Genomic DNA, 15,377 nt, shown 5'->3' with positions numbered 1-15,377 from the left:
AAACAATGTAATAGGCATACGGATGACTGATCTTAACTGAACGCTAGTCTTAACGTTTTTTCCAAGTGTCAGACGTGGAAGATTTCTGGTGAAAGGTTGTTGCACTGCTAAGAAGCACAATGAACTTGCTTTCCCCCTGGATTTCAAGTGGGGAAATCCCCTGGATGGCTCAGCATACATCCTTGTTTCTTACCTGGACTACACCTGAGTGTAGTTCTTGTCATGCATAGTGCAGCATAAAAGGAGCCAGTATTTAATTTGTACCTTGGCTCATGTTCCAAGAAAAAAAAATTAAAATGTAATTTATTTCACAGGTTGTCTGTGAGATAAATACACAATAGCTTCATAAAGCAATCCTGGGGAGCTTATTCTAAAGCAAATGAAAGATTTCTTTTTCTCCAATAGGCTACCTACAGAGTAGGGGAGGACTCTGAAATCTTTGGATAATGCTGAGATACAACTTCCATCAGCATAGAAGTTCCCTCCAAGGCAAATCTTTAATATAAAACTCCCAAGGCAAGAATCGGGGCGGGGAACCAAACGTGCAAATCTGAAGAAATTAAACGAGAAAGAGGACAGAGGATCAGGAAGAGAAGCCGCTCGATGCATTCATACGGTCGGAGGCTCGGCTGGAAAACCGTAAAGCAGCTTTTCGGGGCCAAGGCAAAACGGGGGACGCTTTCAAGCCAAAGCGGGGTCGTTTTTTCGGGGCAGGGACGACTTTTTTTCAAGCGGGTTTTTAGCGCCCTTGACTCGGAGACTGAGCTCCGACGGGTCCCGGAGACGGTCTCTCACCTTCCATAGGTTCAAAACGAAGCGGCTGTGTCCCTTCCTGCCTTCTCCTTCCTCCTCTCGCTCGGGGCACCTCGCGGCCTTTCGGCGGCTGGGAAGCTCAGCAACGCGACCTCGAGGACTCCTCCCCGCCAGGCCGGGCCTGCAAAACACCCGGCCGGTTGCCCCGCAGAGGGGCGGGAGCACAGGCATAACGTTACGGGAGGCCTGGGCAGCCCGGTCCCCGCCTCCTCTTCGCCGGTGAATATCCGCGGGTCTCGCCTTGGCCCTCGCTCCGGCTACACACACACACACCCCACGCCTGCCTGCCTGCCTGCCTGCCCGCCTTGGGCCCGGTGCGGGAAGCACGCTGCCCCCGAGGTCTTGAGAGCGGCCCCGGAGAGGCCGCGGCGGCCTTTGGTGCCCAGGCGCCTCCCCCTCGCGGCCATCAGCCGGGAGGGGCCGAGGCAGAGGCGGGCCGCGGAGGCGAGGGAGTCGCGTCAGCTGCGGTAGGTGAAGGTGCGGCTGGCAGGTCCTGGGCGCAGCGGGGTTTGGGATCCCCTCCTGTCTTGGCTGCCTTACCTGCCCCGGTTTTGCCATTCCGATTCAGGCGAAAGGGGGGGAAGGGGGACCCGAGGTAGGAAAAGTCTGGGTTGTGGCGCCTCTGGGGCACTCTGCACTTGCTCAAGGACACTTTGGAAGGGCAAGACCGGGGGCTGAGCCCTGCTTGCCACACCTTCGCGTAATACGGAAGGCGCGGATAAATGGCAGTCTTGTACTGGCGTGTAGGAAGCAGGAGCAAGGATTGCCTTAGGAAATCCGCAACGGGGGGTATAGAACCGATGCTAACACCTGAACCCAAACCTGTAACTTGCCAAGACTCTTAAAAATTTTCGCCTCAATTAATATTTTATTTATTTATTTATTTATTTATTTTATTTTATTTATTTATTTATTTATTTATTTATTTATTTATTATTTATTTATTTATTTATTTATTCGGTTTATATACCGCCCTATTCCCAAAGGACTCAGGGCGGCTTACAAGGCAAAATTTAAAAACAATCCAATATAAAATTAAAATAAATTAAAATAAATTAAATTAAGTCTAGCCACAAAAATTAAATCACAATTTAAAAACTTTAAACCCCTCAGTCCAGACCAGATAGCTCAAAGAGCCTAGACACACGAATACAAAGTTACAGAACCAGCCAGCTTCCCTGTTATTGCAACATTACTAGTATTTTTAGATGCGAAATGGGAAGTAACCACAAACACTGATTTTTGCAGAATTTTACACCATTAGTTTGCCTAGACCAGGGGTAGGCAACCTCGGCTCTTTTGTGACTCATGGACTTCAACTCCCAGAATTCCTGAGTCAGCTATGCTGACTCAGGAATTCTGGGAGTTGAAGTCCATGAGTCATAAAAGAGCCGAGGTTGCCTACTCCTGGCCTAGACACACGAATACAAAGTTACAGAACCAGCCAGCTTCCCTCTTATTGCAACATTACTAGTATTTTTAGATGTGAAATGGGAAGTAACCACAAACACTGATTTTTGCAGAATTTTACACCATAAGCATAAATCTAATTCTTGGTTTCAAAATACTATGATGATTGACGTATTAATGCCATTAGTAATCAGCATTTATTATGCAACTATATTTGTATAAAGGTTGTTTGTACCCTCCTTCAATGGACAGAACTCTGTTCCCTGTGCAGTTTAAAAAACTTGGCTCAAGCAGATTGTGTGGTCTTCACTCATCAATTGGGTCTTGGGGAATTTTCCCATACCTATCCTCGTATCCATTCTCATCCTTTCTCCAACTTGCCCATTAGGAAGCAACTCTTAAAATGCAATTCCTTTGTGTGAAGCAAACAGCCCTTCACATTGCTTTGCTCCTATCACCAATTCTGCCATAAATGCCACGCACACATCCCTTCTTTCTGTTCCAACTTTTGATTTCATCTAGGCACCCCCACCTTTTGCAGATTGCTATTATCATGCCTGAACTATCAGCCAGATTACTCATCAACTAGCACCCTTCTTTTCCCACCTCATCTCTCATGGTTTGCATGTTCCCAATGATAGTCCTTAATGATCTTGTGCAATCTAGGATGATTTGGGATGCAAAATGCCAGACATCCACTAGAGGGCAGTAAATATAAACATGCTCTTTGTGATATTTATATTAATATTACAGCAGTGTTTTTCAAAGTTGGCAACTTTTAAAATCCTTCAGCTCTCAGAATTTCCCAGCCAGCATGCTGCAAATTGAAATCTTGAAATTGCGAAGTTTGAAAAAGACTGTTCTGCTGTGAATTCTGTATCCCATAATGCAGAGGTCCCCAAACATAATCCCCTGCCATAATCCATCTCTAGCACATTCCATGTAGCATCTCATGCATTACTTGTAGTTCCCATCGTCCTTCCCTTCCCACTTTCTTTCAGTCTTAAATGTCTGAACCCCAGCTTGCAGAACAGCTTACTCTCAAACTTCTCTGTTTCCTTGCACTTTCTTTCTCCCTTCCTAGCAATTCCCCTGTGCATTTTAATCTGCTGGTATGTTTCCTCCCCATCATCACCTCTTGCACTCTTTTTACCTGGTGATCTTTGTCTCCATTATCTTGCATCATTTGCTTCTTGCTGGAGTTATCCAGTATCTGAATGAAAAAGGATCCAGGAAGGAGCCTGACAAAAATTAGGGAGAGGTGGGAATTAACAACTGTAGATTTCTTTCTGCCTCATGCACCTCCTTTTTTATAATTCTTTTCTTGCACTCCATGATTTGAAAAAGCCAGTGTGAGTCTCTCAAAAAGCTAATTCCTATGAGTGCTAGAGGTGGTTCCCTCTTTCAAACATCCTTCATGTCTTAAATCCTACAGGCATCTGAAACGCTCTCCTGTAAATCTTGCTTTGAGGCATCCTAGCTTTTTTTTTTTTGCTTCCACTTACTACTGTACTGTTAAATGGATAAGGTTTCCTTTTTCCAGGAGGAAAAATCTGTGCTGAAGAAACTATTGTACTCTTTCAGTGGCAAACTCTTATTGCTGAAGGGAGGTCGAGAAAAGAATCGTAGTTAAATCATGTGATTGCACTTTGTTTGCAGAACAATGCTGACAAAAGTGAACACAGGCTGACTTGCTAGAAGACAAAACTCAAAGGCATTTGCCAGAAAGAGAGTAGATGTTTGTTCTGTACCTTACTATATAATTAATTTTTTAACACCATTGTGAATAGCTACAATTAATAACAGAATTATCATTCTTTATGCTTCAGTATTTCATTTCCCTTTGATATAACTGCTCACAACTGCCACAGACAAACCAACTGTGTATTCTATTTGTATCTCTTCTTCGTTTACAACTCATGTGTCTATGAAACAGACTGCAGTAAGGAATGCTTATAGCAGGGCTCTTCAGACTTGGCCCTTTTATGACTTGTGGACTTCAACTCCCAGAATTCCTCAGCCAGCATAAAAGGGCCAAGTTTGAAGACCCCTGGCTTATAGCATAATAAATATCTTTGCTTGTGGGGAAGAGATACCATGCCATGCCCATCTGGCCCTTTGAGGGCAGCCATAATGCTGATGCGGTCTTCAACTAAATTGAGTTTGACATCCCTGCCCTATACCATTTCAGGCAAATGGCTGTCCAGTCTCTTCTTAAAAACTTCCAGTGTTGGAGCATTCACAACTTCTGGAGGCAGGTTGTTCCACTGATTAATTGTTCTAACTGTCAGGAAATTTCTCCTTTGTTCTAGGTTGCTTCTTTCCTTGGTTAGTTTCCATCCATTGCTTCTTGTCCTGCCTTCAGATCATCATTTTTCTTTCTCTTTACTCTATGTTCATTGTTCTTTAATATATTCTTTTTTATGCTTATGTTTAGTGCATCTTTAGTAACTACAAAGTATTCAAATAAATGGTTTAAGTAGATTAATGCTCTTCTGTTTATAGATGAACAAGCACACAGAGCTGTAAGCTTTACAATTCTAACCTGTGCTTGAATTAAGGAGGGGGGGGAGATGGTTCAGAATGTGGATTAAATCATCATAATAATACAATTTATAAGTTACCTTTATGAAAATATTTAAGATAGCAAATAATAGGAAATTTGAAGACACACAAGATGTGTATTAAAACAATAACACACATAAAACAGTATAAATCACTGAAATAAACATAAAAGACAAACAAATTAAGTTGCTGGATTTCTTTTCCCCCCCACAGCCTTTATTAGCAGTAGTAAAGCAGTATATCACAAAAAAGATGCTACTAGTCACTAGAACTATGGGTGTTGTAGTTTATATTTGGAAATCCTATACTATTTTTGTATAGCACATGGCTAAAAAACCTATTTCAATTATTAATTAGTAGCATTGCTGCTGATTCACCATTTGGACAAAAAGAAAACTTTGGGGTATGTTTGTATGAAGCATGTGGGAGTAAATTATATTATAGATTAATGCATGATTTTTAAAAAAATATTAAAAATAAGTCCTGTTTGCATGACTTGTCAAGACACGTTGCTGTAAGTTAGTAAATCATGGTTTATATTAGGAATGGAACTGTAGCTAATTCTAGTTTCTTAATCAAGTGCCTATCAAGGAGAAAAGCACACCCCCATCAACACTGGCAGGGCAAGCTACTGTACATAAAAAGTAGCAAACCCCATACTCATTAGTACTGATGATGTTACCTAGTTGGGTAATGAAACATCTGCAAGCAGACAACCAAGTTCTGAGAGCACTAAAGACTCCACACTTCAATTCTGAGCTACATATAGTCTCCTCTATTGGAATCTAATTTCTTAAAACAAAGCACCATTTAGGGTAATGGGGGAACACACTTGTGTCTCTGTAATCACAATTGCAACCGATGACTAGGTCAACAAGATGCTCTTTTTGAACAATTACCAAGCAAGAGCACAGACCAGGTTAACAAGAAACAAGTCTTCATTAATTTTAATGAGTCGCTGCCTTATTTTATAATGAATAAAAAAAAGTTTATTGATGCTAGAATTAAGCTGGGCAATTATAAGTCCATTACAAAGTTTGCTCTGGATATTGGCCAATATCTGTTGATCAGCAGTATGGTGAACCATTCATTCCTAAGAAGGAGTTTAAAAAAGGGGTACACATTTTCTTGGATTTCGCACTGATCCAATTAAATATTTAAGAATAACTTTTAAGTTTTGCAACCAACAACTTACTAATCTTTAGGGTGTGAGATATACACAGTGCAACCTGGTCTCATGTTTAGCATGGGTATCAAGATGAAAATTACACGCAACTGGGTGATTTAGATTTTCTTCTACAGCTGCCTTTAAAAGATCTTACAGTAGAAAGTTTAAATGTATTTTAAACATTTTCCTATACCAGGGGTAGGCAACCTCGTCTCTTTTATGACTCGTGGACTTCAACTCCCAGAATTCCTGAGCCAGCTATGGCTCAGGAATTCTGGGAGTTGAAGTCCACGAGTCATAAAAGAGCCGAGGTTGCCGACCCCTGTCCTATACCAAGCATTTTTACTCATTAAAACATTACCTTCTATTTTCTGGTAGTCCTTGACATACAACTTTCATTTAGCGACTGTTTGAAGTTAGAACAGCACTGAAAAAAGTGACCTGTGGCCAGTTGCAGCATTCCCATGGTCGTGTGATGAAAAGTTCTGGCACCTGGCAAAACCCGGCATTTATTTAGATGGTTTCAGTGTATTGGAGAGTCATGTGATCACCATTTGTGACCTTCCCAGCCAGCTTATGACAAGCAAAGTCAATGGGGGAAGCTGGATTTGCTTAACAACTGAATGATTCACTCACCAATCATGGCAAAAAAGGTTGTAAACTCAGGCATGGCTCCCTTAACAACCACCTTGCCTAGCAATGGAAATTTTGGTCCCAATTGTGGTTGTAAGTCAAGGACTGCCTGTATTAAATATTCTGATATGTTTGAATGTTGACCAGTAATACGATAATTTTGAATCTGCAGGGGATTAGAATGAGATCCCAAATTTTCACTATTGTACTAAGTTTAATTTCTGCTTAATAATTATAAACTTGTCTCTGAAAAGACAGCATGTCAGACTGACTATACTATTAAGTCTTGTTGAACAAGTTTAATCTGACTTTCTATACGTGATGTTCTTCCAAAATGTGGAAATAATTATACTATCAGAACAGCTTTGATCTGCCTAGTTATATAGTTCACCTATAATTACTCCCTGTTACATATCAACAATACTACCATTAAGCAATAAAACACCATTTTGAAATGTCTGAGAAAACAGTTGGAAAAACATAGCTCAAATCATGATATGAATAGGAAATGCATTTTAGAATAATGAAGGTATTTGGTTGTCATGGATAAGTAACGGTGTTTTGAATTTGGACAGAGAAATATGCAAAGCAACTCATTTTACTACACTGAAATATATACTTAAAAAGAGTAAGGTTTCCTTCAAGTTGGGGGTAACTTCCATGGATACATAAACCTTTTTATTAAATTGCACTTGAAACGTGTACAATTTGACCAGAAGAAGGACCATGAATGTTTAACAGCCTGTAATAGAGCATATGTGAATATGCAGTGATACCTTTTAAATTGATTAATTGGTCCCAGTCATCTCCAGATTCATGAATGAAATATTTTCTGATATTTTGGACAAATATATAGTGGTGTGCCTTAGTTTATATAGTGATCCTTTTTCTTGCTTAGTTGGAGTCCAACACAGGCCAAATTTGAGTGATTTTATCTACCAGGAATAATCCTCACAGTCGACTCAAGACAGTTCACAGTGTACAACCCAAGAAAAAACTAAATTGTGTCACGAAGAATGTTGTGTTAGTAATGAAGAATCAATTTAAAAGCTTATAAATTACATTTAAAAGTTATAAATGTACGCTCACTTTCTATGCCTTCCCCCTCAACACTCACATTTCCGATATCTCTTGAATCCCACTTAGAGGCATTTGTTTGAAAAGTAGACAATAACCTGGAGGAGTTGGAAATGCTTTAATACTAAAATGATTAATGCTCAAGAGACTTCTCAAGGCTAGTGAATAAGCATCCAGAACTAAGTAATGATGACACACCTGACATTTTAAAGATTTTAGTGTGCATGTTTTAAATTTATAGAATGTTTGCTTTTAAAATTTCATATTCGAAAAATTTTATATCTTGGGACTTTGCACTTAGCACAGACATGTCAAACTCGCAATGTCATGTGATGTCGCACGATGTATTGGAGCTTTTTTCCCATTGCCGGCAATGGGGTGGGCGCGGTTTCCTGATGACATCCCTGACTTAGCACTATACAGAGATGCCTGTGGTTGCAATAAATAAATGGCTGATGAAGGGGTAAGGAGGAGGAAGAGGATGAAGATGAGACCTGAAGGACAGTGAAGAAAATGCACAAAAGTTAAGTACACCATGAAGGCTTACTGAGTATTGGAGAGACCAAACTGGCCTACTTGAAAGGCCAAGCGAAGAGTAGAAAAGAGACATGGTAAGGCAAAGGATTACTTGGCTAGTACATAAAAATAATAGCAGGAAGCAGATGACAACAAGATCTGGCATGTCTTAAGAGCAGGAAAATGGAACAAAGAGACAGAGAAGCTAATTCTGGCTGCACAAGCCTAAGCCTTAAGAATAAGTGCATATAATCCAGAATTGAAAAGATAGTAACAGAGTTACATAGACCGCACTCAGGCTTTTTGAGCAGATTGCATAGACCCATGGTGGCAAACCTATAGCACGCGTGCCACAGGTGGTATGCAGAGCCCTCTCTATGGGCACACATGCCGTCGCCCCAGTCCTAGGCCTCCGCCGCCGTGTGCAAAAAAAAAGTTCAATCAATCAATTTCAACTTCTTGTGGGGGAAAAAAAGAACTCGCAAAGTTGGAATTGCTTGATTGAACTTTATTTTCAGTCCCACACAGCGGCGAAGGAAATTTTTTTTTTTTAATTTTATTTATTTTTTAGATTTATATACCCCCCTTTCCCGAAGGACTCAGGGCGGTTTTCAGGGTGTTTAAAAGAAAAATCAATACAAAAGTTAAAACAATTAAAAAGATTAAATCAGTCCCTGAGAGAAAAATAAAAAAACCCAGTTAAAATTAAAATTCTCAGCCTGGGCCAGAGAGCTCGAAGAGCCAGGTCTTCAGGTCCCGGCGGAATGAACGGAGGTCGGGGGCAGTCCTAAGCTCCGCGGGCAGCTGGTTCCAGAGGGCAGGCGCGCCCACTGAGAAGGCCCTACCCCTGGGTGTTACCCACCGGCAATCTTTAACCGGCGGCACCCTGAGAAGACCCTCCCTGTGGGAGCGCACTGGACGAAGGGAGCTTGATGCTGGCAGCAGGTGTTCCCTCAGATATCCCGGACCCTCGCCATTTAGGGCTTTATAGGTCATCACCAGCACCTTGAATCTGGGTCAGAGCTGGAAAAAAGGTGCTGTGGGGGGGTGGGGGGAGCAGCACTCCATGCGAGGGGTGGGGCGGGGCCTGTTGCTTCCCTCCCCCTGCCAGACACCTGCCGAAGCCACGCAGGGTAAGGTTTCCGCCCCTGCCCAGATGTCCTTGCCTCCCCCATGTGTTTTTTTACTAACCTGCCTTTCAGCTGCATTCCATTTCTCCATTTGTTTCTCAGCTTTCGCCACATGTTTGTGGGACAAAAAGTTCCATGAGACTTTCTAACTTCTTGCGAGATCTCGCGAGAAGTTAAAAAGTTTCATGGAACTTTTTTTTTAAACCGATAGTCCCATAAACACGTGGTGAAGGCTGAGAAGCAAACGGAGAAACGGAATGCAGCTGCAAGGCAGGTTAGTAAAAAAACGCTTGGGGGAGGCAAGGGCATCTGGGTGGGGGTGGCAACCTTGCCCTGCATGGTGGTGGGAGGGTTAATGGCAAGCGCAGGGGGCCCAGGAGTAGCTGCACAAAGCAGGTGGAGGGGAGGCCAGGCAGATTGTGGGTGCTGGCAGCCAATCGCAGGCACAACAGGCAGCCACGCAGGGCAGAAACACTGCCCAGGGCTGGAGTGGAGCCGCCACAGTACCGCCCAGCTCTGCTTCAGCCCCGGGTAGCGCCTCTGCCCTGCGCAGCTGTCCTGCTAGCGCCTGCGATAAGCCTTCGCTCCGCCGCCACTGCAGAAGTCATGCAAAGGGGGCGTGTATCCAGGCAGCTCGGGTGAGAAGAAGGTGGGCTTTGTAGGGCTGGATCCTGGTACCCCCGAGTCCTCCTGTGACGGGGCCCTGCTGATCACTGGCTTCGAGGGCAGTGGTAGTGGCGGCGGCAAGCGTGCTTGATCCTCAGCAAGCTCTGTTTGCTGCCTCCTACCCAATGCCACTGCCATGAGGCCGCAGAACAAGCCGGATGGAGGTAAGGAACCAGGTTGGGGTGGTGGGGAAGGGCGCTCTGCAAGGGTTGGATCCGACGCACGTGGGGCTCCTGCCTCACTTTCTGTGCCATGCTGGGGCTAGGCTGGAAGTCACCTCGCTTCTTCCCTCGTGAACATCGGAAGCACCCACCCCACCTACTGCTCATCCTGGGGCACCTGCTGCCATCCCATGCTCTCCAGCCTGTCGCTGGCCAGCTGGGCATGCCGAGCTCAGGCCTTGGGCAGATGGAGGCCGGAGGGGAGTGAGAGCCATGGCTGCCTGGCTCCTGTGCCAGGGAGAGGCACCGCCTGGCTCGATAAGCCACAGTCCACCCGCAAGAGCAGAAGGATGGAAGAGAAGGGCTGGCCGGGGATGGGTGCAGAGCACCTGCCTGGAGGGGGGGGGGAAGGCTGAGGCAGCCCAAAGGGAGGGATCCCGGCATGCCTGGCAACAGGCTGGAGAGCGCAGGATGGCGGCAGCTACCTTGGAAAGAGTGGTAGGTGGGGTGGGCTCTCCTGATGTCCATGGGGGAAGAAGCCATGAGGAGGCTTCATGCCCAGTCCAGCACAGTCCTGGTACAGCATGGAAATCGAGGCAGCAGCCCTATGTGCCTCCCTGTGCGTGAGTGTGCCCCCATCCTGCCAGGCAAGCGGAGCCGTGGCAGGCAGTGGAAGGCACAAGGAGCTCAGGAGCCTCCCCCCATGCCCTCCCACCTGCTGAGTAAGATGCCCTCCTGTCCATTGCCCCACCAGCCAGAACAACATCGAGCTGGCCATGCCCACACTGGCCACACCCACCCAGTCTGTCATGACCACCATAACCATGCCCACCCAGCAGGCCACGCCCACCCAGCACCTGGTGATACATAAGTGGGTTTTGGGTTGCAATTTGGGCACTCGGTCTCTAAAAGGTTCGCCACCACTGGCATAGACTGACTACAAACAATAGCATGACACAGTAGCAACAATGGTGCAGTGGAATAGTTGCAAAAAATACCCTTTGCCTGCAATCAAGAACTCATGGGACTAAAGTGCTCTGGGGTTTTAGAATTGGACAAGCCACCTAACATCTCAGACTTAATTACAAAGAATTACAAAAAAAAGCCTGATTGGTGGATCTTTTTTAAAAAATATGTTTTATTAATTTTTTAACATAATCACCTTAATATTTGGTAAACAGTGTGTTGTATGGGTTTATATTTAAGAAACATTCACTAACAATGGATTTCTATAATCTATAATCCACATAATAACTTTACTTGATTTCCTCTTTTTCCCATAATGTTCTCTTTTACCAACTTTAAGTTAATACGATTCTTGTTGTTTTAATGAATGATGATGGAGTATAAAAGTTTTCTAATATTTCTACAGATAATCACATCAATATAATATTCCTTTTTTATCTAGTCATTCTGGTTGTCTCATCATAGATCCTGTTTACAGTTCTCATTTACATTTTTTCCCCACAATGTTCCAAAACATTCTTACTGGTTAAGATTTTCTCAAAGTTAATTACATTTAAATATTTAAATTATTTTTTCTCATGTAAGCCAATCCAATACTTTTACCTTTCTTAAGGAATAAATAAGACTAAAAAAGAAATAAGAATAAGAATAAAAAAATAAATAAAAAGATAGTATACTACTTAAAATCCCGATTTCCTATAAGCTAATACATATTTATTTCCAATTTTTTTCATTCTTTTTTACCATAATTAAAATATATATTTAATCTTTAAACATTCCATTTAATAAATCTAGTCCTCTAGTCTTATTCAAAACTCTTATTCAAAACATTTTTTAATCCATTGCAATTTTCTTAAAGTCAATCACCTTTAGATATCTAAAACATTTCCTTTATATAAACCATTCCAACTCTTTTATATTACTCATATCAAGAAATAAAATTAAAAAAAGAAGAAAAAGAAAGTACTATGTTACTTGAGGGGCTCTTCCCTCTTAAAGTCAAATTCACATCCAAAATTTTTCTATTTCTTTAACCATATTCGAACAGGTGTTTCTTTTTTAAATATTCTCTCTGATAGGCCCCATCATCTATTTTCTTAATTTTCACTTTAGCCTTTTTTCTTTTGCCCAGTACCTTTCTTAATCAATATGTTCTGCTGAATCAAAGAATCTTTCCATATTCTTGTGTTACTGTAGATATAAAAGGTAAGTCAAGTACAATATCTTTGTAAGGAGCATTTGCCCGTTTGAGTTGTTGAAAATCTTTTTCTTTTTCTCTGTTTCTCTTATCATTTTTTGTCTCTTCAGTTCTTATCCTCAAATTTGTTTTGTGGTGTTAAAGTATAGGATGTTTTTTCCAAATCCAGTATTTCTTGTAAATTTTTCCACTTGGGTTAAATCATACTTCTTCGTTTTGTTAGATTCCATCTTTAAGTCTCTATCCTCAAATTTGTATTCAGTTGTTTGTTTTATCTGTTCCTTCTCTGTTGTTGTTTCCTGGGGTTTTTTTGTTGTAAAGTTAAATTGGAGATGAATTGGTTTATATTTTCAAAGTTATTTTGGATTTCTTTGTGGTTTGAAATCATTGTTATTTGAATTAGTTGCAACATATCATGTCTTCTCTTGAAAAGTATTTATTTTTTCTTGATAGGTTCTTTCTATAATTCTCTGATTTTCCATGATGACCAAGAATCCAAATTTTCTTTTCTCTGCAAATAGCTTTGGGGTCAGAATTAAACAGATACTTGTAATCCAGAAAGTTCAAAAAAGTTTTTTTGTTCCCTGAAGTTTGTAAGTCTCACTTTGTCTGTAGCCCAGATTGTTTTCTTTTTTGTCACAGCTGTTCTCTATTATTAGAGCTTTGAAGGTCACAAGTAGAGATTAGTTTTTCCCAGATTTTGCCAAGTCCAGCATGAAAGCCATAACTGTCATAGTCTTCATCCACCAATAGATGTCAGCACTGGTTTATTTTTCAAATTTTCAAAATGAACAAATTGCCTTTAAAATGAGAATCTTAACCATTCAGTAATTTCAAACTTATCCAAATTTAGGTTTTATAGTCATTTCATTTCATTTCAATATGTTTTGGTCCTCCAAAAAGGTTTAATTCGCTGCTTCCGTTAGTAAAAGGGTGGGGCAAAAATTCCACTCCTTCACTTTCGGAGGTTTTTTGATTCTTGGGATCTTTTTTTCTTCAGGAAAGTTGATAAGTAGGATAGAGAAAATCGATGTTCTTACCCAGATTCAAACACGCTCTTTACAATCAGCTTAAAATAGTGCTTTTGACTTCGGTTGCTTGCAGCTTGAGCTAGACTCTGAAGTTAGGCTAGCATTTCTCCTGTTGGTTTCTGGAAGGCTTCTCCTGGACCGATTGGGTTGACTGCCGTCTCTCCAAGGTCCCCGGGACTTCCTTCTTTGCATCAGCCAAGACAGGCAAAGAGAAAGTGTAGCTGATTATCATCTGGGAGACTCTGTTGGTTTCCAGAGGTACTTTTCTATAGATAACCAGATATTGGACTGTAGGATCACATGGTGCTGCTTGTCTACCATCCTTCCTGCTCCACAATGACTTCCATGCCTGAGCTGCTTGACTTTAGGGCTGACGTGGCAGTGAACTTCCCCAGGCATATGGTCCTGGAGGACTTCAACTTGCCTTTACTGGGCCTGCCATCAAGACAACCATGGACCTGGCCAGAATTATAGTGGGTGTCACCCATTAGATCTCAGGATTGGAGTATTGTGATGTGGCATTGGGAGATATTGTTATCAGTCACATGTCATGCATGGATCACTCCCTGCTGATGGCTTTAGAGTTCTCTCCTTGCTACAGGAGTTCCTGAAGCTCTGGTGCATGCTTTGACTGAGGCTTAATCACTTCTGAGAATGAACAAGTGATAATGGCCTTGGACTGGATTATGGCTATGTAGATTCTCTATGTGTATGGATCTTGGATGACCTTTTGTTTTTCAGAAGGACCTCAAGAGATGAAGCACTATAAAGAGATACATAGAGCACTGGAGGAAGACAAAGAATGAATCTGACCAAGAACAGGTGAGAGTTTGTGTTAAGATCTATCCTATGGTTGTAAGGATGATGAAATGTACACATTTCTCCACTCTTTGAGCATCCACAGAGAGCTGCCACAATTCTGTTTCAGGACTTGGTCCTTTCTGTGTAAGAAGATTAATGGGAACCCTTGAAAGGCCACTGTGAGAGTTATGCAAGGCATCTGCCAGGTAAAGTTGTTCAGATCTGCTCAGAGTTAAGACTTGGGTTCTGCTGGTCCTATAGATATAAATGTGGCTAGTTATCTGGGCTGACTTTAAACCAAATACTCTTGAGGGAATGGATCCTCAAGGTTATTGAATTCTGCCAGCTGTGTATTAAATTTATGTCCCTCCTGCCGATTCAAGGCTTTACAGAGGTGAGATATAGTTGGAGTTACAGTGATAAACACTTCTTTGCAGGAGAAGACAGTTCACATATCCTAAAGGAGGCAGAGATCTGCACACCCACACCCACACCCACCCACCCACCCATTATGTCTGTATACTGATGAGAGTTAAATAGAATGAATTGGAAATACAGTTGTTGGGTTGTGTTCTTCTTGCTTGCATTGGATATTAAGTGAAGACAGATAAAAGCATTCAACAAACTGCTTGCTCTTATATAGAGCATATAGATTATAGTATTCAACACTGATGTGTAGATTCATTTTCCAGAACAGCATCTTCCCTTAGCAAAGTATCTCATAGTCTGTTCACTTGGCTTTTACATTAATAATTCTTACTTTTTTGTCCATGAATTCCTCTAAGACTGCCTGGAGACATTAGTAAATTGGTTCTCGCATGCAAAGGTTTGTCTTTTACAGAGAACTAGAGCCTACATATGTTTCTAGGGCTATAAGATTCACTTTTCTTTTGCTAAAGATTTGTGAGCCTATTTGAAACTATTATTAAGACGCTTAGAATTAAAAACATTGGTATAAATAATTATAAAAGCATTTCTTCATAATACTATTATAAGTTCTGAAAACAACACATGGATTTTGAAAGAGAAAAGCTTCTGGGAAATAGGCAAGGCAATTATATTATCAAAAAGGTTGGTAAATGTGTATGTAGATGTACACATATAACACACAATATCTTCTTTGTTTAACATCAAAGGTATTCTAAAAACCAAAGCAACTCCAACCAAATGTGAACCTTCATTGTCTACATTCACATTTAATGTCCACATAGCCTGCATGTATAAAATCACTTTATTCAAGAA

General features: G+C 41.7%; 1 protein-coding gene and 1 long non-coding RNA gene across 2 annotated transcripts in view; one reads left to right on the top strand and one right to left on the bottom strand.

Moving 5' to 3' along the window:
- Positions 1-2,006, bottom strand: part of ZC3H12C (zinc finger CCCH-type containing 12C) — a 53,629-nt gene extending 51,623 nt beyond the window's left edge. Inside the window, exons 1-2 of the mRNA XM_081327170.1 lie at positions 1,354-2,006; positions 796-934 (exon numbers count right to left, since the gene is read on the bottom strand). The gene's annotated coding sequence lies outside the window, so the exon portion shown is untranslated. The remainder of the gene's footprint in view (positions 1-795; positions 935-1,353) is intronic.
- Positions 2,007-13,553: 11,547 nt separating this feature from the next.
- LOC308667733 lies at positions 13,554-14,293 on the top strand. The gene is made up of 3 exons (XR_014026355.1): positions 13,554-13,592; positions 14,076-14,156; positions 14,263-14,293. It is a non-coding gene; the product is annotated as an uncharacterized lncRNA (long non-coding RNA).
- Positions 14,294-15,377: the final 1,084 nt, after the last annotated feature.

Source organism: Vipera berus (assembly GCF_964194415.1).
Source record: "Vipera berus genome assembly, chromosome: 4".
In the NCBI taxonomy this organism is placed as follows: domain Eukaryota; kingdom Metazoa; phylum Chordata; class Lepidosauria; order Squamata; family Viperidae; genus Vipera; species Vipera berus.
This window is presented reverse-complemented; position numbering and strand designations above follow the sequence as displayed.